The sequence below is a fragment of the Varanus komodoensis genome, unplaced genomic scaffold (genome assembly GCF_004798865.1).
Source record: "Varanus komodoensis strain SLA01 unplaced genomic scaffold, ASM479886v1 scaffold6_1, whole genome shotgun sequence".
In the NCBI taxonomy this organism is placed as follows: domain Eukaryota; kingdom Metazoa; phylum Chordata; class Lepidosauria; order Squamata; family Varanidae; genus Varanus; species Varanus komodoensis.
Window position 1 is genome coordinate 4,509,112 of NW_025336345.1, and position 23,954 is coordinate 4,533,065.

Genomic DNA, 23,954 nt, shown 5'->3' on the forward strand with positions numbered 1-23,954 from the left:
GTGATACTTAGTTTAAAACAATGGTCCCACTAAAACTCAGTGGGTTTGTCCAAAGTATGTCTAAATTTGAGTCCAGCTCAAGACATGCCTTGCCTTGCCTTAAAAAAATCCTTCTGCAAAGCATCAGGTGCAATCCACCCATTCACATGGGTGGGGGTTCCTACTGTTTTCTTCTAGGGCCAAGTTACTGGTGTTTTATCCATGGGACCTATTAAAACAAAGCCATCCCTTGCTGTGTAGGTCGTGACGGCGGCAGGGCTGCCAATCATCACATGTAGGGCATTGGCAGGGATTCAAGGTGTCTTCAGCCTGCGTGGAGGCAAGTCTCAGAAGATGATATCACCACACCCTCTGATCACTGAAAACGTGGCAGCATCGTTTGCCCATATTGTGAATTTGAAACCTACGCAGAGATGCTTCCTTGGCCAGCCTGTTGGCGCCTATTAAATATGGCATTGACAAAGGCCCATCAGTGGCTGCTCTGCTCCTGAATGGAAATGGAGTTAATGGCAAATGAATATTGCAGTAAAGGAGAATCTTGTAATAGAGACTGAGGGGATATGTACAACAGCAGATTGTGATGAGACTGAAGTCATAAAATGTTGAGGTGACAGAATGAACTTATACTTCGGACTACAGTATTTTGGACTACTTCGGACAAATCTGTTTTTTCAAAACTCTGCAACAAGAACATTAGAAAGAAAGGTTTTAGCTGCAGACTCTGCCTGTGTTCTGGTTTTCTCTTGTCAAGGAGATGTTAAGAGGAACATTCAAAACCAACCTGTGTGCATTCTTTCAGCAAAGGATGCAGCTCCTTCCAGAATCAGAGTCCCCAGCCCTTTTGGGCCAGCAGGTACACTGGGCATTTTGGGCAAGTGTTGCCACAGGGGGCTTGTCTATTCAAACAGTAGCCATCAGGGTAGGCATGGCCAATTACCGAACACCATTTCCAGAAGCCGTATTGGTGAGGATAAGACAAAAGTAACTTGTTCAGGAGCCTATATATTACACAGAGGTGGGCCTTGTTCATCGAGGAACAGAAGCACTCTTTTGGAATTTAAATATAGATGGTGCTGGAGAGCAGCAGTTTGTTTTCATCACAGTTTTTAATGGAAAAAGCACAATAGGCAATAAAATAAAAATTAGGAACAGCAGGGACCCTTTGGGGCACAAATATACCAGCTCACAAACACCACAGGGAAGATGCTAATCCTATATTATTTTCCTGCAATTGTATCTGTAAATGAGACTGGAGAGAAAGGAGATGAAGGGCACAAGCTGATGCGCGTTTAGTTAGAAAATGTCTTACAGCTCCCAGCATTCTCCAGCCATCCAGGCTTACTGGGGAATTGTGGGAATTGTGCAATATTTCTGCCTGAACTTGCAGGGAATTGAGCTTTTAAGAAGTTAAGGATATTTGTCCTAAAATAATGTAGACATATTCTGCCTAAGTTGCCCTTGTGCTCCTTTCTTTAATGGGGTGGACTCTGATCTAACAGGGGCTCCTGTGGCAGAAGAAGAGGAAGGAACTTACTTTTGCAGATTCTCTCCTTCCCTTGCAGCCTCCAGGTCTGCTTTCCACACTGGCCTGTGCATCAGATTTCCAGGGTCACACAGAATCAGCTCCTCCCCACTTTCACCAGCAGACGCATGCCATGTGCTGTCTATCTCTGAAGAGCTGTTCAGAGTAGTTGAAACCATCAATATTAATTACCTGAAGGAGTAAGATTACAAAACGGGTAAGGCTCAGATATACAGAAAGCAATCAGACAAGAGTGCAACAGCAAGAACAACACAACCCAAACAAACAAAAATAAATAGCCGTCTCTGTTGCTACCCCGCCTCCATCACTCCCTGGAATTGTGGGAAAATGGAATGGATGTTGGTGAGCAATGGCTTGGTTGCTTTTAGTCATGCGAGGGAAGGTGTTCCATTATAAAGGGGTGATGAAAGAAGATGCCTTGTCCTCTCTAGTCCCCCCCCCGCCCCCGCCACCAGTCACCTATCCTCTGACAGCCCCCAGAGAAGGATTCCAGTTTTCAGTGAAAAGCATTTGCAGAAGAAGGCCATGTGGCGTATGGATCTAAGTTAAAAAGCCAGCAGGTGGATGCCTGATCTCACACAGTCAGGTTTTCGTTAATTCATTAGTCGATACAGTAAGGCAACATGTCTGTAAATAGATCCCTGAGAGAAATTCTTTCTGCAGCCTGCTTTCAGGTTCAGTAAAAAGGGAAAGGTAAAGGTTTCCCCTTGACATTAAGTCCAGTCATGCCTGACTCTAGGGGGCGGTGCTCATCTCCGTTTCCTAGCTGGGGGAGCCAGCGTTCGTCTGCAGACAGTCTCCGTGGTCATGAGGCCGGCATGGCTAAACACCGAAGTGCACGGAACGCTGTTACCTGCCCGCCGAAGGGGTACCTTTTCATCTACTTGCATTTGCATGCTGTCGAACTGCAAGGTTGGCAGTAAAGGATGCAAATATTTATATTTGTCACAAGGCAAATGACTGCATGTAAACATGCACCCACCCACACCCCTTTTAAAATACACCTGGTGCCTCTGATGGGATGGCCATGTGTCCTCTTGAACCATAAGGACTGCTGCTCATAAACAGTCAGCTCATGAACATGAAACCGAACAGGCAGGCACATGGGTCATTTGGTCACAGACTGCTGCATTATGGTACGCAGTACTACATTCTTAGCTACGTTGGTTAAATTAAAATTATTATTTCTAAATTTTTGTGCATGCATGCATGCGTGCGTGTGTTAGCAATCGCAAATCCTGTGCAGATCACAGCCCTCTTGTCCTCCTTTTGCTTTGCCTTGGTGATGCAATTCCTCCTCCCCTTATGGCAACTCATAAGTGGCCCCCTCCTTGTTTCTGGCTGGGTTCAGTATGTGACGACACAGCATTGCTTTAGTTATGTGCATTTGTCTGTTTGATCAATGATTTATATGTTTACTATACATGAAATGGCATCGAAGTCTCAATTGAGACGTTGGCAGCACTTTTCTGGTGCAATAAAGGTGCAGCCACCAGTTCTGAGTGTCAGACTAAAACGAAGAGGCACAGCCTAGAGAAATGCTTTTCATCCAGATATGTTTTCAGATAACAGGAACTTCATGATTGGGTCATGAATATTTTAATTTGTTTCTCTCCATTAACTTATACATTACAAAAGGGGTATTCAACAGGTAACAGCAGTGATGACGTATTGGCAATTATTGTTTTCTTTAAGGTTGTGTTAACAATTCCCAAGAAACCTTAAAATTTAGAAAGTAGCTCTTCTATATATTGATGAGCCTATTACCAAGCACATGTAGCTGCTCCTGAAAGTCCACATTTCCTCCTCGTCCTCTTCTTCCTCCCCTTCTGTGCCTCCCCCTCATTTCCTGGGCCGAGATGTTACAGGACACAGTGCTAAAGAGATGACACAACAGCAGCATAGTGAGAGTTTTCCCAGCCCCAATTCAACTTCAGTGTCTGCCACTTTCCAGAGCAGAGAAATGCACGTTGCAATGCTATTGACCATGAGGAGCTGATGCTACTGGAGTACCAAGAAGGAGGCAATGTTGCATGCTTTATCATACTGTTTCCAGCCTAAGATGCTGTCTATCCTTCATAAGCAAGGTTGCTCCTCCCCCCCCCGACACACGCCCCACTTTTAATCCAAATATTCATATCAGAAAATATATTTCAACACTTCTTCCCCTGACACATTCACCACATTTGCTTCACAGAAAGGATGTGAGGGTGATTCGGCTGTGACATCTGCCACTCCATTGATCATCACTGGCTTGGTGGGTGTCCCCATCCTCCCTCATTGCCCCACGTGCCGCCCTCCCCAAGCTGGTGGAACTGGACAACCACCCCATACAGAAGGGCCATACCCTCCTTTGGTCAAAGGAATAGAATAGTTGTACTTTGCAAGGTGCTTTTTTAAGCACAAGACTGAAGTGACTGATTTAGCACATGATGCCAGTGTCAAAGATGCTTCTCTTCTGCCACACAAAGCCTATCCAGTCTAAACAATATTAATCCTTGTCAAAATCCTTCCTTGTGCATTGTGATGATAAATATTTTCCAAGCCTACTATTATGGTTACCCATGTGCCAACAGCAGCTGGGATTTGATCAGAGAAAGTGGGGATAGCACACTTACTATTTCATCTATAGTAAAATAATCTGACATGTGATATGTATGAACAAACACGCAAATTATGTGGGGAGGAAAGAACTGGAGACATTCGAATTGGAATTGTGCAAGAGGGGAAGCAAATTGCACAGGTGAACTTGTGGTGTTGGATATTCTAGTCATGATATAAAAGTTAAGCTGTATGCAGGATATGTTTCATATTTCTTCATTTAAATTTACAACATTGTCCCTCTCCTCATATTATCTATGTTCATAAATAGTATATAGTTGGCCTCCACATTAGCAGGGGTTAGGGGTGCAGAGCCCCCATGAGCGTGGAAAAACTGTGACTATCTTAGCTCTCTGCCCCCAAACCTTAACACGTAATACCATTGTCCATGCTTGTACTGGATTGCTTCTCCCTCGGCTCTCACTCTGTGCCTTTGTGGCTACTGGTGCAGCTGCAGCAACAGCTTCATGAATTTCCCTTTCATTTTTCTCGATGTACCATGTATGAGATGACCCCCAATTTTTGCTTTGCTATTTTTGGCTTCAAGGGTCATCTTATGTGCTGATATATATGGTACTAATACATGGTGCAATTGACCAGGACGTCAATTGAAAAGACTACCCACATATTTTGAGTATTTTCTGGTCTTTGCACATCATCTGCAATTTTCCATAAAACCACCCAAAAAAATCCCATGCAATTATCGATGGCAAACTCAAGGATAATCAAATCGGAAAGTCGAGGTTTGACTGTATGAACATTGGGGTACATGAATCTGATACCCAATATCTGACTTCCATATTTAATATCAAGGGAAAATTGACCATATTGCTAGTCAGCGTTAATATTTCTGTTCAGCCGCATCTCTCAAGTGCTTCTCAAACAGTTCGGAGTGAGTGTGCGCTCTCAAGCACAGCCAACCTCCCTCTGTGGCTTCATATTGCAGAGTTAGAGCAGTCATGTGTGTGTGGAGTTGTCTTTTAGCTCTTCTTTTCATTAAAAACAACCCAACTCCCTGATAAAAACATCAAGGAGTCGGGGTTCCTCAAGACATGGTCTGAAAGTCATATTATGCTTGTCAGTGTTAGATGATTGGTGCTTCATAGGATGGAGAATTAGGAAACATGTGCTCCATGACATCTAACTAAGTGTATGAATATATCGTATGTGATTGTAAGCAGTGTTTGTCAGCTGACCATTTATGCGATTTCACATTTAAAGCATGTAAAATCAAAACATCCAAGTGATCACAACAAACCTAAAGCATTTGCATTTTGATTGTGTGCCTATAATTTTACATTTCAACTATCTGTTTGACTAATCCATTCAAAAACCCGAATCTCAGTACTGGGGTCATTGGGGATTCTGGATGCTTGTTTGAGCTCTTATCGTGAAGTCAGGCCATGCTGCTCCAAAGCATAGCATGTTATGTGACCTTTGCTTCCTCCCTGTATTTATTTACCTTTCTTTGACCTGATCTTATATGCACATTTGGTGTGCCTGGCCTATTATCATACCAGACATCCTCAGCCCCTGTGCCTGACTCCAGTGCAAGAGGCTATTACAGTAAGTGCTGAGACTGAACCATTTCAATTTAGCTATCGCCATGGCCCTCTGCCTCACAGGCTTTGTCTTCTTGTGTCGACATTAGGCGCTGAGCTTTGGCTGACTAAGCCGTCGCAGCTGGAAGTGTTGCCTTCTTTGCCTGCTCGAGGCAGAAGACAAATACAGTGCGATGTCAGCTTGCGTAGAGCTCAGACCGTAATGAACAGAATGGAAGTGTCTCAGCTAAAAAGCTGGATTAAGGGCACGATTTCATTTCCAGTGCAGAAGAACTGAATGGTTTCATGTTGCACGACTTTCTTCAGGAGTGATCGTGCAGCTGGAAGCGTGTCTAGCATAGGCTTTCCTGCCACTTTAACTGTCCACATTTTCAAAGCTGCCCCCCCCCCCCCGTAGAACAAAAACTCTTCAGGATTAATGAGACCTTGGCTTATGAGAAAATTTATGTGGACAGGAAATACAATCAGGCATAAGGGCATGAATACATAGGTGTGCCTAATGTATGCCACAAATCTGTGTGAGGTTATATAGGAACTGTGCTCCTATATTTCTGGTGGTTTTGTGGAAACCACCACAAATAAAGGCTGTTCTAGAACAAATTTCCCCGTACATTTATGTTTTGAACCTGTCTGTCCTTCAAATGTTATCTGATGCTGCAAATAAGTGAATGAATGCATTATTGGCAGTTCCATGATGATGACGATGAGGACAATATCTGAAAAGCATTTTAAAAACCCAAAGCAATTCTTTGTAACCCATTTGTTTAAAATCATTTTGGTGTAACCCCTTATAAGGGATTCCTATGCCTGCAACTTCATTTCCGATAAACTGAAAAAAGCTATAGAAATTGGTAGTCCACGGAGATCCAAGTTGAAGAGGACAGCCTCCAAACTGGACTGAACAAAATTTGTCTGTCTTACAAGCTGTCCAGTTAGGACACAAACTGATCCCTGAGGTCACTGTGCATCCCAGCTACTTGTGTATCACAGCCATGAGTGATGTTGATCATTGTTTTATTCTGAACTGCCTATGTAGCCAGCCATTCTTATTATTACAATGTATTATTACAGTTTTAAAGGAAGTGTTTCACATACCTTGTCTCAGTAATCCTCAAAATGACGTAAGTATCAAAAATGCATTGCACGTGTAAGCTTGCCTTAGCACCGGTGAGCTGAGTGGCCCAATTCTTCTTCGCCACAAGGCCAACTTGGGGCTCTCTCTTCTGGCTCCTTCCCCACTGTATTCAAACATGCCACCATTTCCCCATTCTATCCCCCCTCCCCAATCCATTCCTCCAAAACCCTCCTTAGAACCCATCTCTCCTGTGAATGCCTGTGCACAACCCCTACCTCATACCTGGCAGAAACTAAATTCAGTTCTGTGAATGGAACACACATCTTGCCCTAGTGGGAAAACTGGGTGCTGCTTTACCCTGAGTCAGCCCACTGGTGTACCTAACTCAGTAATCTCAGCACTGACTGGCAGCAGCTCTCCAGGTTTTCAGGCAGGAGTTTCTCCAGCCCTCCTGGAGATGCTGACGGCCTAACCTGAGACTATCCACATGCCAGGCTTGAGCTCTGCCTCTGAGCTGGGACCCCTTTCCCCATCTTCTCCAGCCCTCCCGTCCTTGGGCTGGCCTGTCTAACACAGTTCAAAGGCAGGAATCCATCTTTTTGTTTATGTCACCATCAAGTATAAGAGTGTACCAGTAACAATAAGGATATGCGATCTGCTTCAGCACCAGAATAAATCAGTGAGTCACATGGCTGTAGTTTAGGTAATCTGGCTGGCCCAGATCTCCTGTCTCCTTATGTTCTGACATACCGCCCTATTTTGATGAGAAAGAGAAAGAGGGTGGAGGGGGAGGGGACAAAAGAGCAGACATTATAGCTGAAAGATAATGACTGCAATCTAATGCACACTTTCCTCTGAGTAAGCCCATTGAGTACCATGGGCTTTACCTCTGAGCAGCATGTAAGCTGCTCAGGAAAGCACTGTAATGTAATTAAGCCTAGTCATCTATTGACTAGGCTGAACTAGGATCTCAGCCATTGCGATCAAATTCAAAGCATCCATGGCCCGGGTGGAGCTTGTACCACCTCCATTGCTAAGAGTGCAGAGGCAGCCCCTCCCAGCCTAACAGTGAGGGGAGGGAGGAGCAAAACTGGAAAAGTCACAGTCCCCTCCATTTAAATACAATGCATATTGCTTGTGCCTGGCAGCCCTGTTTCAGACGACTGGTTGCACACCGCCTCCCATCATCTTTTCCGAGGCGTGATTCAGCTGCTAGGAAGGCATGTGGTGCTGGAAAAGATTCTGTGAGCAGCATGAAGGAAAATTTATCCTGTTGCTACAGCCATTTACTAGGACTCAGATATGGGGAAATCAGAGGAAAGTGTTCTAACTTTCTTTCCAAATACAAGGAGACATTTTCTTATATAATTTGCAGCTCGTGCCAAATTTAAATGCCTTTATCAGAATTTCAAGGCAGGCTATGTTGCAATAATATATCTTTATTGAAGATTTTGTTTGCAATATCTTTATTGATTCAATATCTATTTGAGTTTGTCAGGATGTTGCCTGAGCAGGATCCTGTGAAAAGTCATCAAAATGTGGAGCCTTGTAGAGAGCTCACACACAGCAAGGCTATCTAATCTGTGGGGTGCTGATAATTTCCTATGCCTTGCCTTTGCTCCTAGTTCTTCCCTTTCACCCCCTAGGGCCACAAGAGGCTGTGATGGACTTAATGGGAAATCTAGAGCCAAAGGCAGGCCCATGTCTAGCTGCCTGACAGGTTATCCATCAGGGTTTTCCTTGAGATGAGGGGGAAAAGAAGACAAGTGCATGCCCCCAAAAGGAAAAGAGCATAACATTTGCTTTTTAATTATATAATTTAAAGAGCATTGTGTGTGCAGATAACTGTGACTAGGTCACCTGTGCAGCTGCCTCTTCAGTTTACAGTCCAGGTGAGAACTCTTGATAGGTTCAGAATATTCTTTGTCTTTAAACTGTGATTGGACAGAACAAATAGAAGATACTTTCAAGTAGAGAACTGTTTGCTGTCAAAGAGGGCACATGGTCACCCGGTAGCTCTAGTGCCACCTCAAGCATTGGTGTACCTGTGCTATAGATCCTGCTGCCATACCACAAATGCCTTTGCTCTTGCTTGAAGCCTGGCTCACTCAGGCTGCAGATATGTAGAACTGGTCCCAGACAAGCTTTTCCCAATAAATGTTCGTGGTACAGTGGATTATGGTGCTTGCCCATGGCTTCCCCCTTAGTTGTTGCCTTTTTCTTGGAATGGGCCGAAGGAACTGAACTCTGGAATACCAGCCTGTGTATTTGTGGAGAGGCATTGATCATATTCATCTCCCTGATGGAATGGTCCCAATGAAAACCAAACTGAACAAGTGTTTTCAAGGGAAAATGATACGGCCAGTAGGAAAATGCATAATTTGAGTCTAGAAAGTTTCGGGTAAGTCCCTGACACACATGCTTATGGGGCCCTGATCTGAGAAAGGTCCCTGTCTGACTGACAAGTGATCACAAAAGGGCGACTGGCAGCCTGTCAGATCGGTATGACTTAGAGGGAGCCATGAGTTCCTAAGCAGACCAACTGGGTGATATTCACCAATTGCACAGGTGGAAAACACACAATCCTGAAATTTATGTAAGCAGCACACAGCATACAATGGACCCCAGCCTTTGTACATCAGTTTTGCAGATCAAGGGGCCAAAGAACTGGGCTAAAGAACAGGAATGAATGCAGGAAACTTGAGTGCAGTGCTACATGCAACACCCCAGCGGTCGTTTATGGTGTGGGAGGGGGATGAGGAGGTGGCGCTTTTTAACAGGAAATGAGCCTCTGGCACAAGCTATCTGTACTTTTACTGAAGCAAAAATAGCCAGATGATACTGCATAGCATTACTTCCCTATGCAAAACTGCCCCGCTTCTGTTTCATAAATTGGGGTTCTGTTTCCTCCTGTATGTTTTAAAAAATTGAAGATAATGTACTATTCTGCTTTTTCTTTCTCCTATGATAAGGTGTGGATAATCCACCAAAGCTATCGACCACCTGTCATTCATTTTCTCTCTCCTTGTTGGAGAGGTGGGGCAAGCTTTCCCCAAGCTAGGATATTAGAGCCCCTGCTGTACGTGGCAGAGACCCTCCCCAGGATGGATGGAATCACTCCTGGGATATACCCCCACACACACATTTTCACAGACACCCAATGCTTCCCAGCCTCCCATCTCAGGTGCTCCATGCAGGTCAGCTGACGTAGATCCACTGAGGACGAAGGGGCATCTTCCTCATCGTGGGCCAGGGGCCAGGGAGGCTTACCCCTCACTATGATGGGGTGAAAGAATGGGGCAGGGATAAAGACAAGGACTCGCTGCCATTCAGGTGGTCAGATGAATTGAACATGATTTGCTTTTTATCAATAGGCTACAGCAGGCATTCATTCCCTTAGCAGCCTACACGTATGAGATCTTGCAATCGCTTCTTATCCATACATTCTCATACTAACCCTGTGAGGCAGGTTAGCTTGTCACCCTTCACTTAACACTTGTGTATATTGTTGGAACAACAGTGTTGCACAGGAAGCATATAAACTCCTGAATATGTAATTGTGGGACTCCCCAGACCCAAGGCCATGGGTGTTTAAAGGATGGGTTTGTCATGCACACTTTTGTGATGGGAAGGACCAGTGCAGCATCAGTGTTCACCCAGTTCCATATTTAAATTTTAATCAGGGACATTTCCAGTTCCTCTTTGCAGTGTCTTCTTCAACCGCATGTGTGAGTCTGGATAGCAGCCCTTTAGCTGGGCTCTGGAGCTCCCAAACACATTCATAAGGAATTTCACAGGGACAGGCAGGCACCTATTATCCAGTGAGCAACATTTCAGCCACAACAGGAAGCCATCTATCCACACTTGTTGCTCATAAAGCAGTGCTTCCCATTAGGTTGTGCATTGCTCATCAGTGAAAATCCCTCAGAAACACCTATCCCTGCATTCAGGTAGACTCCGGCCTGATTTACATGTGATGGGTGGCATTGCGAATGGCCAGGGTCTTGTTGAAACTGGCCCCTAAGTCCCTATGCAAGCAGTTTAAGCATGCCAGCATAGTGCCTGTCTGAGGTCCAAATCCTTGGCATGCTAGCTGTGCACATTCATTCATTCCTGAAGCCCTTGGAGTTGCTTACAATCATAAAAGAAGAATAAAATAACAACTGTGATTATAAACCATGAAAATAACACAGTATCACAACATAAAGAACTAGCAATATAGTTAGCATTCAAAGCAACAGGAGAAAGGTTAATGACTGCTGAAGGAGGAAGGTCTTAACGGTGTGTCTGAATGCATACAGCAAAGATGCCACCTGGAGCAACCTAGGAATGGCATTTCACAGACGAGAGCCACTGCAGAGAAAGCTTTTTGCCTGCCAGCCACCCACCGCACCACTGCAGTTGGTAGTACTCAAGTAGGAGAAGCTAAGGGCCCATTTGAAATGAGATGCTGCGGATGTGCATTGTTACCTGGGGAGCTTCTTACATGCTGTGATTAAATTGGATTAGGGCTAAAAATCCCATTGCTACTGCAATCATTTTATTATGATTCTATTTACCTGTCAGGTATGATTGCCTGTTTCCCTTTCCTCTGATACTCATGCCAGGCACAGGCTAGTTTCAACGTGCTTTCTCCCATTTTCCCTAGAAGCAATCCACGTGAAATGGGACAGAAGAGAACGCAACACATTGCCTTCTTTTCAGCATTGTCCTGTCTTGTCTCCTTTTCCATCCTCCTCCAGGGGCAAGCTAGATGGGGAAGGGTGAGTCGTCTGAAAAAGTATCCCTCCCCTTGTCCATGAAATTTGGTTCTCATGTCCTCCTCTTTTTCCTAGAAAATCTGGCTCTGCTAAGTGCACAAGGTCCAGACCTACAGCACAGAGGCCTAACTCAGGCCTAACTCGGCTAAAATGATAGGATTGGTTCAACAAACAGAGTCTGTTATTTTCTTGGCTGCCAGCCATGAACTGATGAAAGGATAACCTCACAGATGACGATGTCTTAAGCAAATAATGAATGCAGCTCAGTAATAAGCATGTACCTAATTTCAGACGAATGTATTACAATGGAAAAATATGCATTACTTCAAGGGAGGAGACAAGTTCACTGGCAGAGGCCACTGAAGGGAACCTGCTGGGGAAAGGGCCTACCCCCAACTGAAGCGCTTCCTCTCCCCTCCTTTCCAGATAATATCAGGCAAGCACCTTGGCAGGGCTGTGGGTTGAAAGGAAAGAGCCAAAGGCTCCTGCTCTTTTGGCTCTTAGTCTGTGGTGCCTTTAATGCCACATTTCCTGTCAGCTCTGAGGATGGGTCTCATGCTGCAAAGCAGGGCTGGCAAGCTTTTCCAGGTGTAGGAGATGGGCTGACTCCTCAGATACCAACCTGGGTTCGGCAACATCAGAGGATGGTCTGTCCCACCAGAAGCTCTGCTTTCTTCCTTCAAAACCTGACTGATGGGAACATTGGCTAGCACTGAAGATGGCCAGCACTGGCTAGGGAGACCCTGCTAGCATGGAAAAGGGAGAATCTGCTCTTCTCTCCAATCAGCTTTGGAGCATGAGATGAACAGCACAGAGCCACCTTTCAGGTGCCACAAATGCAGTCCTCAGCATAATGCTGCCGTGGCTGACACTGCATTCTGGGGGATTTAAAATGGCAGTCTCCTCTTGCCTGGCCTGGTGTTGAGCAGGAGCTCCCAGTCTAAGATGCTGCATGGCTGCCACCAGTACTGGGGAAGCTGCGCTTGTGAGGTGGGAGGATGGTGTGAATGGTCCTAGCAAGAGCCTGGGCACAGTGGCAGCCATGGTGGGCAGCCTTTGCTCACCTCCTTCCAGGGGCAGCTTGGCTTCAGCCTGGGCTGAGTATGTGGTAAAGCAATCATTTCAAATTTTCATAAGAGACTAGTAGGAAAGAATCATTCACCGCTGCTCGCCGTCCTTTCTGTCAGGGTGAACATCCCTGTCATTCAGTTCTTCTCTTGACCATTCCAAAGCCCGGTGAGGAGAGATGGAAAGAACTGGTCTTGTTTAGCCTCCAGAAGAGAAGATGAGGGGGAGGCATGATGCCACTCTGCAAGTACTATGAAAGGTTGTCAAAAAGGGGGAGGACAAAACGTCTTCTTGATCACCTCAGAGTGCAGGGCACGGAATAACAGACTCAAGGTAGAGGAAGCCAGATTCTGGCTTGATTTCAGGAAAGGTTTCTTGGCTGTGAGAGCTGTACGACACTGGAACCAATTAGCTGGGGAGACTGTGGGTTCTCCCACAGTGGAGGCATTCAAGATGCAACTGGGCAGCCATCTGAGAGAGGTGGTTTAACCTGAAGTCCTGCACTAAGCAGAGGGTTGGACCCAGTGGCCTTCTGGCCCCTTCCAACTCTACTATTCTATGATCCTTTCCATCTCTGTCCTTTGTTTTTAAACAAAAGAATTTGCAAATTTGGCCTGTAACTCTACTCTGCTTCAATAGTGTTGTGAGCCACCCCGAGGCTTCGGCAAGGGGTGGCATAGAAATGTTTTAATAAATAAGTAAATAAATAAATAAAATACAAGATTCCTATGCACTCCATTTTGAACAACTATGCTGATGATTTAAAGTGAGTGTGGTTTAGTGGTTAAGAGTGCTGGGCTGGGACTCACAAGATCTGACTTCTAGTCTCCATTTAGCCCTGGAGCTCGCTAGGTGACTTTGGGCCAGTCACAAAGCCCAAACTACCTCACAGGGTTGTTGTTGTTGTGAGGATAAGACTGAGAGCAGGAGGATGAGAATTAAGTAAGCTGCCTTGAGCTCCTTGAAAGGAAAAAAGGTGGGATATAAATATAATAAAGAAATTAAACAAACATGAGATTGGGTATGTTGTAACAAAATGAATGGAAATTGTATCCCAACACTCAAAAATCAAACAAACAAAAACTCTGACAACAGATATGGAATGAAATAGAAACAGATAAAATTGGTGTACATACCTGAAATGCATAAGGTTTTTTTAAGGACAGCTTTGCTACCTCACTACCACACATGATCATGTGTGAAAGACTCCAAGTGTTCGTTGACTGTAAGGTTTTCTTCAGAGATCAGATACTGCACCATTGTAATTCCTCATAATTAGCATGTAAGAAAACATATATAAATAAAAGCCTCAGACCCATCTGCCAAGGATGTCAATTAGTCTAATATTAATCACCAATTAAGAGTCATTCTCACAGCTGCAAGTGATGGGCAGTCATCTGTGCCCTAATGAAACTATATGCTTCCCATCCAGCGATAGAAACAGCGGCCAGACTCTAGAGTCAAGCACACCGGAAGTCCCAGGTTCCAGTAAAACTTCACCCAGGGCTTCAGCTTCATTGAAAACATGCCCTGGCGGATAGCTGGTAGCAGCCATTGGTAACAGCCTTTCAGTGATTTATGTGAACTGTTGAGGGGTTTCCATGGGTAAAATTGGACCTCATACGACCCTGAGGTCCAGAGAGCCTGTCCAAGAGTGGTCACTGCTTCTGGGGCCAAACAAGATCCTAACAGAGAAGAAGGCCCAGACCTCAGTGTTAAAATCTAGCAAGACTTCCCACCATCTAGGGATTCCTTTGATGGCCCTGAAGTCCAGGATAAGTGGGTGCAATGATTCTGATGAGGATGTTGTTATTGTTTTGAAAACAAAAGCTTGTGCTGGAGTGTGGGGAGAGAGAGATTTCAGGATAAAAGCAAGCTTTAATCCTCCTCCTAGCCTGACTTGGGCCCACATGTGTCACACTCATGTAATCGAGCAGAACGTTGAGTCTGGTCCTCCTACTCTGCTCTGCCTCTCTCTTGCTTCGGGTGCTGCTCCTGTTCTCTGCTGTATGGCTGACAGACCCAACGGGCTGTCCTCCTTCCTTTCCCTGGACACAGTGCACTGGGGTTGGTGCTGTAGTGTATGGAGGAGATGTTGGCAACCTATGCAAAGAGGCTCCCCAGTCCAGACATGAGTCATTGTCTGCCAGGCGCTGTCCCTGCTTTATTCAAGCTGATGCTACTGGCTTTAAAGCTGCTGAGTAGGAACCCTAAGAAGATGGCATCACCACTCTTTCTGCTTCATCATGTCCTACCTGCTCCTGCATCTCACATCCCTACTTGCTGATTCCGCCACACCTTCCTAATCAGCCTGCCTCGGCACCTTGCTTTTCTCTGCTTTGCTAAGAGTGTGAGCTGGGAAGTCCCCAGTCCTAGCTGTGGGGTGTGATTATGGCTTGATGGTTAGAAGACATGCTTTGCAATTGCAGATGACTCCATGTTCAGTCCCTGGTGCCTCCATTTAAAAGGATCCACAAAGGCAGGGCTGGGAGCAGGAACTGGAGCTTATGCAAATTTGCCCCCTTTTGCCCCTCCCATGATTCACTGCCTGACTGTGAGGCTCTGTCTCTCTCGTTTCTAGGCCAGCCCTTCTAGGACCAACCTGGTGCCTTCCTGATGTTTTAGATCACCATTCCTGGAATGCCCAACCACAAGCCATGTTGGCACAAGTTAATGGGAGTCAAGGACATCTGAAGGGTCCAGGCTGGGGAAGGCAGCTCTGGACCAATGTGGGTGGTCTTAAAAGCACTGCATTTGCGGCAGAGGAAATACAGAGCGCCTATATTCAACCCAGATCTGTGATATCAGCACTGGCTGGGAACAACTCTGTCCGTTTCCTTTTCAACAGAGATTACTAGGCTAGCTGGAACATTCAGCTAAATCAGAGTAAGGCTACTTCATATTTGTTCAGTGTTTACTTTATTCACTTATTCAGAAGAAATGGTCAGTTCTTACAGCTAACGCAACATTCCAATATGTGGCTAAGCTGGATGCGTACAGCTGCTGTGTGCCCAATAAAATATCATCCTGTTATTTCATTGCATACACAGATTCTGAGTTGGGTCACTTTAAGACTGCTTCCACACCACCCTCTGCTCTGAAATTTCCTTCCTTGTTCAGAGACTCTTGTTTAAAGAAAAAATGAGCATCTCCTGTGTTGCAATAGTTTCTAATGAGCTGTAATCAACAGGAATGAACCAAATAATAGGAATGGACAGATAAATCTATTGTCTGTCTGGGTCATGTCTAAATCTGGCCACTCCTAAATTCTTTCCACCCCAGTTTCACATGAATTTTATGCTGAAAGGTAGATGTTTTTCACAAATAGCACCACTTTCCTTGCCAGATCCTTCACTATCAGATGCTCCTCGTGGGGGAGCAACCTTTGCCCCTGGTCCCAGGCATCTGGGGGCTCAGAAAAGGACGACACTTCAGCCTGACTTATTAAAGGGAAATGGAGTTTGACACTTTACTTCTCATATCCCTGACTATGTCCCTGTCCAGCTACCCATCCTGCTCAGAAAAACCTTTTTTAAAGGGAACAGAAAGGTTGACAGCTACCTAAGCATCAGTACGTGCCAAGTAGGCTTTTCCCTTTAAAAAGGCAGAGGAACAACTTGACCTTTCCAAGAGGCTCAGGACAAAGGGCAAACACGCTCCTCTGTGGGCTCTACAAAAGAAGAAAGATCTGCCAGGAAGGGGGTGCTGCTCACTGGCAACATCCCTTGTCATCAAAAGCTCCCTCACACCTTTGGGTTCAATGTGCAGCTTGCCTTCTGGCTGATGTGCAAGGGGTGCCTCCTGCAGAGGGACAGGAGACATTGTCCCCCTGCACATTGCCCAGGTGAGGCTGGCTGGAAATTGCTCTGTTGCACTTCCGGGAATGAGCCCCGTTTGCATAATGGGGACAAAGATGGAGTGTGTGTGTGTGTGTGTGTGTGTGTGTGTGTGTGCACGCGCATCCGCACGCTAGCCTGTGCATCCATTTCTGGATGCAAAACCATTAATTAAAAATAGGGGGCAGATAGGTAACTCCTCCAAGGTGCAGCTAGCCACTTTGTAGGGGCATGTGTGCCTTCCCATTATTTTGATTCTGGAAGGGGTTTTTTTCCCTAATGGCTTTTGTGGTCTCCAAAAAGTGTGTGTGTGTGTGGGGGGGGAGAATCTGGGGGAAGCTGTGGCAAGTCTCAAAGGGCTTATGATTGCAGCAGGGAGCGAGGGCTGGCACTGCAGGGACTCAAAACTCACCTGGGGAGGGAGGCAAAGAATTTTTGCTGCTTTTGCCAAGGGGTTCACTGTCTGTTTGGACTCTAATGCAGCGGGCTGTGTCATCTGGGTCTGGGCACCCTGCTGTGGCGGGCATAAACCCTACACCAGGCTGAGGACAACCCCCCCCCCCCCCAAGCATTGCATGCCTTGACTGGGTGCTCAGCACATGGCAGTCAACCCATGCTTGCAGGCAATGCTTGATGGCCGTTGTCTTGCAGGCCTGCTTGTGGAGTTACCTGGCCCAACGCCTGAGAGGTTGGCATCATTCCAAACCCGAGGAAAATTTGGTTGCTGGATACAGGGTGGGCATAACAACCACTGGTGCCTTGGAAGATGTAATAGATCATCCACCAAATGCTTCTTGACTGCATGCCTGTGTAGCTGGTGGAGACGAAGCCGTATGAAACCCTTGAAGTAAAGCAGTGGTTAGGTTGCCTAGAGATGACAATAATCCTCCTGTGCTCTTTCTGTCCTGATCTGCTTCTGGGTGAATGCAGAGGAACAATCACTTCCTCAAGGGGGCTAAAGGACCCTACACTAACAAAACCACTAATCCAGCAGTGATCTTCATGAGACTTTGGCCCAATGCAATAGTACTACTGGCTTTTAAAACCATGGCATGTAAATTAGGATCTGGCCTCAGGAACATACTTCTCTCATGATCTCTGCACAATTTCCCCCTCCCTTTCCCTGGTTAATTACACTTTTGGGATTGCATGGACAGCAGTGCCCATCGTGGTTCATGCTACCAGGCGATTTCAAGATTTTGCTAGGTGCAGGTCTGGTGCTTACTCCCAAGACAGGTCCTAGTCCAGTTGAGTCATAAAATTTCTGGACCTGACCTTCGAAGAATGAGTGCGAGCTGCAAGTAAGGTGAGCTTGAGCAAAGCGTTAGGCCATAATGCATCTCTTCTGGTTTTCTTTCGAGCTGTAAATGAAGCTTAATGAATTCAGCTCTTATATTAATTAAAGGCCCAGAAGGCATGGGATTCTTTACTTAATTCATTTTAGAGTATTTTTAAACCAACTGCCATCCTTGCAGACTCCACAACAGTGTGCAATGAGTATAATGATAAATATTCAGATGACTCTAATACATACACAGACACACACTAGAAGCATAAGTGCAATCAAGCAGCAGCAAATACAATAAAGGGGTAATACCACTTTTGTGTAGATAGAAAAAAAAGTCCTACAACTTGTATAGGACTCTGCCCTAGAGCAGAAGAGCTTGAAGTAGGAAGCCTGGGAAATTTTTTAACCTGGAAAGATGGCAGTCGCCAGCAGTCAGCTCTGGTTGCAGCGGTATGGCAAGGATGCTGCATACCTGGGGGTACCACGAGGGTCTCTGTTTTGACATAACAGGTTTAAGATACTTGGAGAAGAGTCTCCTAAGCAGATATTAGTACAAAAGTAAGGGGGAACTACTTCAGATATTTTGGATCCAAAGACATTTAAGGCTTTAAAGGTTAGTACCAACACTTTGAAATAGACCCAAAACCGAATACATCATCCATGCTGCTCCTTCAGAATTGCTGCAATGGGATCAAACCTGCCTTTGTCAGTTAAGCCCCAGCAGTGGTGTTCTGTGGTTGTTGAAGCTTCTGGGTTGTTTTCAAGGACAAACCCACATGCCATGCGTTGCAGTAAGCGGATCGGGAGGCTACCTGGGCATTGATCGTCATGGCCAGATTATCCCTGTCCTAGAATGGTCATAGTTAGCAAACCAGCTGGAGTGGTTTAAAAGGCACTCTGAGCCATTGAAGCCACCTGGGTTTTAAATGGCCAAGTTGGGTCAAGGAGGACCCCCCGCCACCCAAACTATATGCTTTTTTGGGGGGGGGAGCAATCCTATACAAAACAGGATACATATCCCATTCCTGGACATGGAAACCACTTACCCTCAGCGCTTCTACCATGGCAAGAGTTGACCTTAATGCATTGGCCTTCATCCAGCCCATTGCAGAAAGAAGACACTGGATCAGGACCTACATGGTGGCACCTACCTCCAGTGAGAGAGGAAAATAAAGCAGGTTGACATCCGCAGGGGATCCTATTTCAAGCTCTATCACCTCACATCATCCAGTGAATTTAGGAAGATATTTAGAAGTATGAGGACTAAGATGGAACCTTGCAGCTCCTCCACAGCTATGGAGCCAGTGGAAATCCTCCAGCACCGTCGTCTGAAATCCACCTTCTTGGATTATACTATGTTCCTGACACCCAATCCATAGAGGCCAACCAGGGAGATACTATGGTTTGACCATAATTACTGAGCTAGCAATGTTCTACAGTAGTCATCCTGCCAGTATTATAGCCAGTAACATCCCAGAAACCATGAATAGGCTGGGCTAGACTGCCCTAGACAGGATACTTGGAAACCATCATGTGGTGAGGCCAGGACTTCAGTATGAGCTTTGGCCATGTCAGCTGGAAAGTCCACAAGACCATCAAGAAATTTTGTTTGTTTGTTTGTTTAAAGTTTTTATATGCCATCCCCTTGCTACATAGCCTTGGGACGGCTCACAGAAATAAATAAATAAAACAATTACAATTACAATTAAAACCTGGAAACACACTGGCTGCACAATTAAAATCTACAAATATTAAACATTATTAAAATACTGTTTGAGTAAAAAGGTCTTGGCCTGGCACTGAAAAACAAATAACGACGGTGCCGGGCAGACCTTTCTGGGGAGCGCATTCCACAGATGGGGCACCACCGCAGAGAAAGCCCTCCTCCGGGTACTCTGCTTCTTGATATCTCTCACGGAAGGCTCCTGGAGGAGGGCCTCTGCTGCCGATCTCAAGGGGTGGGAGGACAAATATGGCCCTCTGATAGATTCCATAAGATTCCAGAGGTGAACCATCTTAATTGGTCCACTATCCATGCAGAGGGAAATGGTAACTGTTAAACTAAATTTTATTAGCAAGGGTTCAGACCAGGACAACCAGACTGCAGAGAACACCCCTAATCCCAGACCTCCAGACTCCTGCAAAACACCAGGTCAACATCTCTATTTTTCATCATTTTTGTGTAAGGAAAAAAAATAAACTTTTCTGTGCATTCATAGCCAAACAAAGACATTGTGATAATCCCTGCAACAATCCTTGTGAGGATTTCATGTCCCACTCACCATGCATGGAAGCATAACATGTGATATGCATATAAATGTTGGTAATCTGAGGTGCTTACTACCTGGAATTTGCTTAGGAGACATTATGCAGAGACCAGCGAACAAGAGGCAGGTGCTGGGAGGATGCTTTTTGTGAAAGACAGAGTGGGTGGCCAATCACATCCATGTATTCAAGGCAGCTAGAAGAACCACCCCAATTCAAATAGACACACATAGGGCTAAGCAGGGCATTGGCTGTGATGCAAGCAGGGAACTGCCTCCCATGAAAGAGACAAGCACGCAGGAAAACACATTCAAGAAGTCACTAAAGGACAGGTTGGCCTGTAATCTGGCAAGTTGAGAGCTACAAAAAGGACCGCTGTGCTCCAAAAGCTTGGGAGAGCAGGTGCAGAGGTGGGGGTTTGGTGTGGGGAGGGAGGGCTGCAACAAGACTTGTTCTGCTAATAGTAGTAGGTTCCATTTGTGGGATCATAATGCTGGATCAAATCTACTGCTTTTTAATGCTAGGTTTTGTTTTGTGAGCCACTCAAAGAACTAGTGTCATGGGGATGCAATATTAACTGATAACTAATATAATAATGAAGAAATCCATTAAAAACCTGCACAATAATTCACATTTAAATAATGCACATATTTTAAATGTCTTTATATTAGTGGATGAATAAGATCTGATCTGTACATTAATCCATGAGGTGCAGATCAGATTGGCTCGTGTCGGAGGCCACAAAGACCAAAATTCTCATTTTCTGTTCCATTTAGATTTGCAAAACCATCCTGCTCATGGCAGAATTTTCATTTTGCCTTGTCGAATGTGCCCCTATGACTGCCAAGGAATCTGGTGGCGCCAATGTCAGCAGGGAAACTTATGGGTTTTTCTCTGAACTTTAAAAGGTTGATCTGTATGCAGTTCAGCACCAAAGAGAGCTCCATGAGCAGTCAAAATCCAGAATAAGGGTAAGTAGTCCTTCTGACACTGGTCTCCGCAGTACGAATGGTTCACAGAACACTAATTGCTATTTCTTTTACACACATTGTTAAAGTTGGTGTTATCACATCGTAGGAACATTTGCACATCCGAGTTGCTTCTCCCCTTATGCCTGACTCTTCATTAGAAAGTGTTTCTGACTTCTAAGCCAGTGTCCCTTCCTAGATTTATTTACCTGTCCTTGATATATTGTGTTAATATATTATGAGCTGGTATAACCACATGTCCTCACATATGTGTGTCTCTCAATGCATTCTTCTCTGAGGAATATAAATCATGGAGCTTTAAATTAGAGTCATTATGCACAGCATCAGAAACTGCGCTGCCTACTTAAGGAATGAGTACCAGGTCAGAACCGGGGCTCCTTCTCCGAAATGAAGAATGAGTGAGAAGGCAAGAGCTGAGTTTCAGTTTAATCAGGCATATGATTATTTATAGAAATATGAAAGGCAGGGACATGAAACAAATAAATGATCCAAAAACCACGGATTAGGCCTGTAGAGGGTCATGTCTGTGAGTGATTCTGGCTGTGGGGGTGTGGAAAAGAGAGAGAGAGAGAACGAGGCTGGGCATGTGTGCGGACATCTCAGGGGAGGAAAGTCACTTCCTAATGCGGAGAAAGGAGGGTTCTATGAATCCCAGATAAATATATGGATTTAAATCAGACCAGGAAACTAAAGAGGGTGCGGCAAATTACCTTTCCCGCATGAATATACCATGGTAATGTTGAAGGGGAGGGGAAGGGAGAGGAGACAAGAGGAGGGAGGGAGGGAGAGATACACTTGGATTTTTTCACAGAAGCAAGGGTGGAAGATCGTTTATGCCTTGCTCAATCTCCTTGAACCCTGACTTTCTTGAGTGAAAAATAACATACATGGAGCACAAAGGGACAAGGAAACATAGAAAGATAGGAACTGCTAATGCCCTTATTGCAGGCAATACAACAGCAAACTAGATTGGAAGTGGAGGAAATGAGTAAATAAGCAAAACCAAAATAAAGCGAGGGGTTTAAACATCTTTAGTTGAGAGAAGGGTCCCCCTTCCTAGGAACAAAAGGGAGTAAAGCTCAGCTCCAGTTTTCTAGCCATAGATTCCTTCTGAAAAAGTGGTGGATGCAGTAAAAGTCATGTGTGCACACTCTGGATGGGGGTCCATACCCTCCACTAATGCTAATGACTGCGGACTGATTTTCCTGCAGGGACAGTGCTTTTGGGCCTGGTGCTTTTGCTTGGCCCTCTGCAAAGTGGTCCAGAGTCTGGGAAGATGAATCCAGGGAACGGGGTGAATTTTCCACACAGGACAGATTCCTCACATGTAACTGATTCTGAAAAGACCAAGTTGCAATGGTAAAAAGAAGGATCTTTATTCTGCTACCCAGACTTCTCCCGAGATTACCAAAACCTTCAGCTTGAACAAGTGATCCACTAATTTAAAAAGAACGCAGGAGACTGCCTTTTATGGAGTCAAAGCCACAGGACCGGTGCTGACTGGCAATGGCTCTCGAGGAGTTGTTCCCTAGTCATTCCCTCAGTCCCTGGAGATGCCAGGGACTGAGCTTGGAGCCATTTGCCTGCAAAGTACATGCACTGCCACTGATCTATGGCCCTTCCTCAAAGGAAGACCTCCCCAACCAAGGGAAGCAACCTGAGCTGCGTAGCTATGCTCAAGATAGCCGAGTGAAACTACTTGCCATTGCAATTATTTGTGAACTCTTTGGTTCTGTTCATCCAAGCCTTCTCTACAATTAGGCAACGGTAGTGATACAATACTAATAGCATTGTGATATAGGACAGTATTACCCCGCTCTTCTTTAAAAACAGGGAATTGAGACATACAGAGGTCCAGTGACACATCCCACAGAGCATCAGCTCCCTGTGGTCTTCTGATCCTTTGGTGGCCACCTAAAAAGCAAATCCTTCCTTTGTTGCTTCTCAGGTGCTTGGTGATTAAATACAAGCTGGCTTGGTTGGGAAACAGATCCCCCTGCTCCCAACAACCCTTGGTTCAGCTGCCATCTGCCTTGAACACTTTTTTCCTCTGGTTGCGATCTGGACCAGCTCAAGCTTCATCTACCTCTCAAAGATGCTCTAAGTCAAAATGTTGGTGGAAGACAGGTTGGCTGCTTAGAAAGCCTGTTCCACATTGCTCACTGCTGCAGCCTGTTGAGCAAGCCCAAGTGGGAGGACACACACCCATAGAAACTACAACTTTTAACTATCACCACCCCCATCTTCCATGTGTCATTCACATCCCAAAACAGATTCTTGTTTTCAGTGCATGGATTTTCATACTCCTCCCTTGATAGAGAATATTGGTTGTGCAAGTGCCCTTGTATCTGCCATTCACATGTCCTTTCAAGCAGTGCCGCCTTTATAGCTCCTTGTGAGTACAAACTGCTTCACACTTTGAGAAGGTGTTTTTTTCATTACACTGCCATAGTAACTTTTCAAATATCTTGACAAGTGAGAATGAATGGGTGCCAAGTGTGCAAGTTAGAAAAGGTGTTTTTTTTTAAAAAAAAAAAATCTGAACCATGACTCTGAAACTAATTTGATAATCCAATTTCCTGAAAAATACAGAGGTTGTTGAGGGTCTAACAACCTTTCCGACAACCTTCAACTGCTCACCTTAAAATCTACAGGGTGGCAGAAGCCGACAGGGTGCTCCTGCCCCTCCTGGATTCTTTTCTGCCACACTGGTTGTGTAATGCAACCAGGCCTCCACTGCCTGTGCAATGGTGTTTTAGAACTTCTGGAGCAACCCAAAAATGGAAGCATTCATATTTGGAAGGAGGTCATTTTTCTGAACTCCTACAATGGAGCTCTTCCAACTTGCATCCTTCCAGGAAAAAAGTGTACTGTTTGTTTGGGGACTTCCCTTAGGAAGATCTAAATCTCCCTTGTATTAGTACCATTTGCACCATGCAGTCAGTGGGACGAGCACTTGAGCAATGG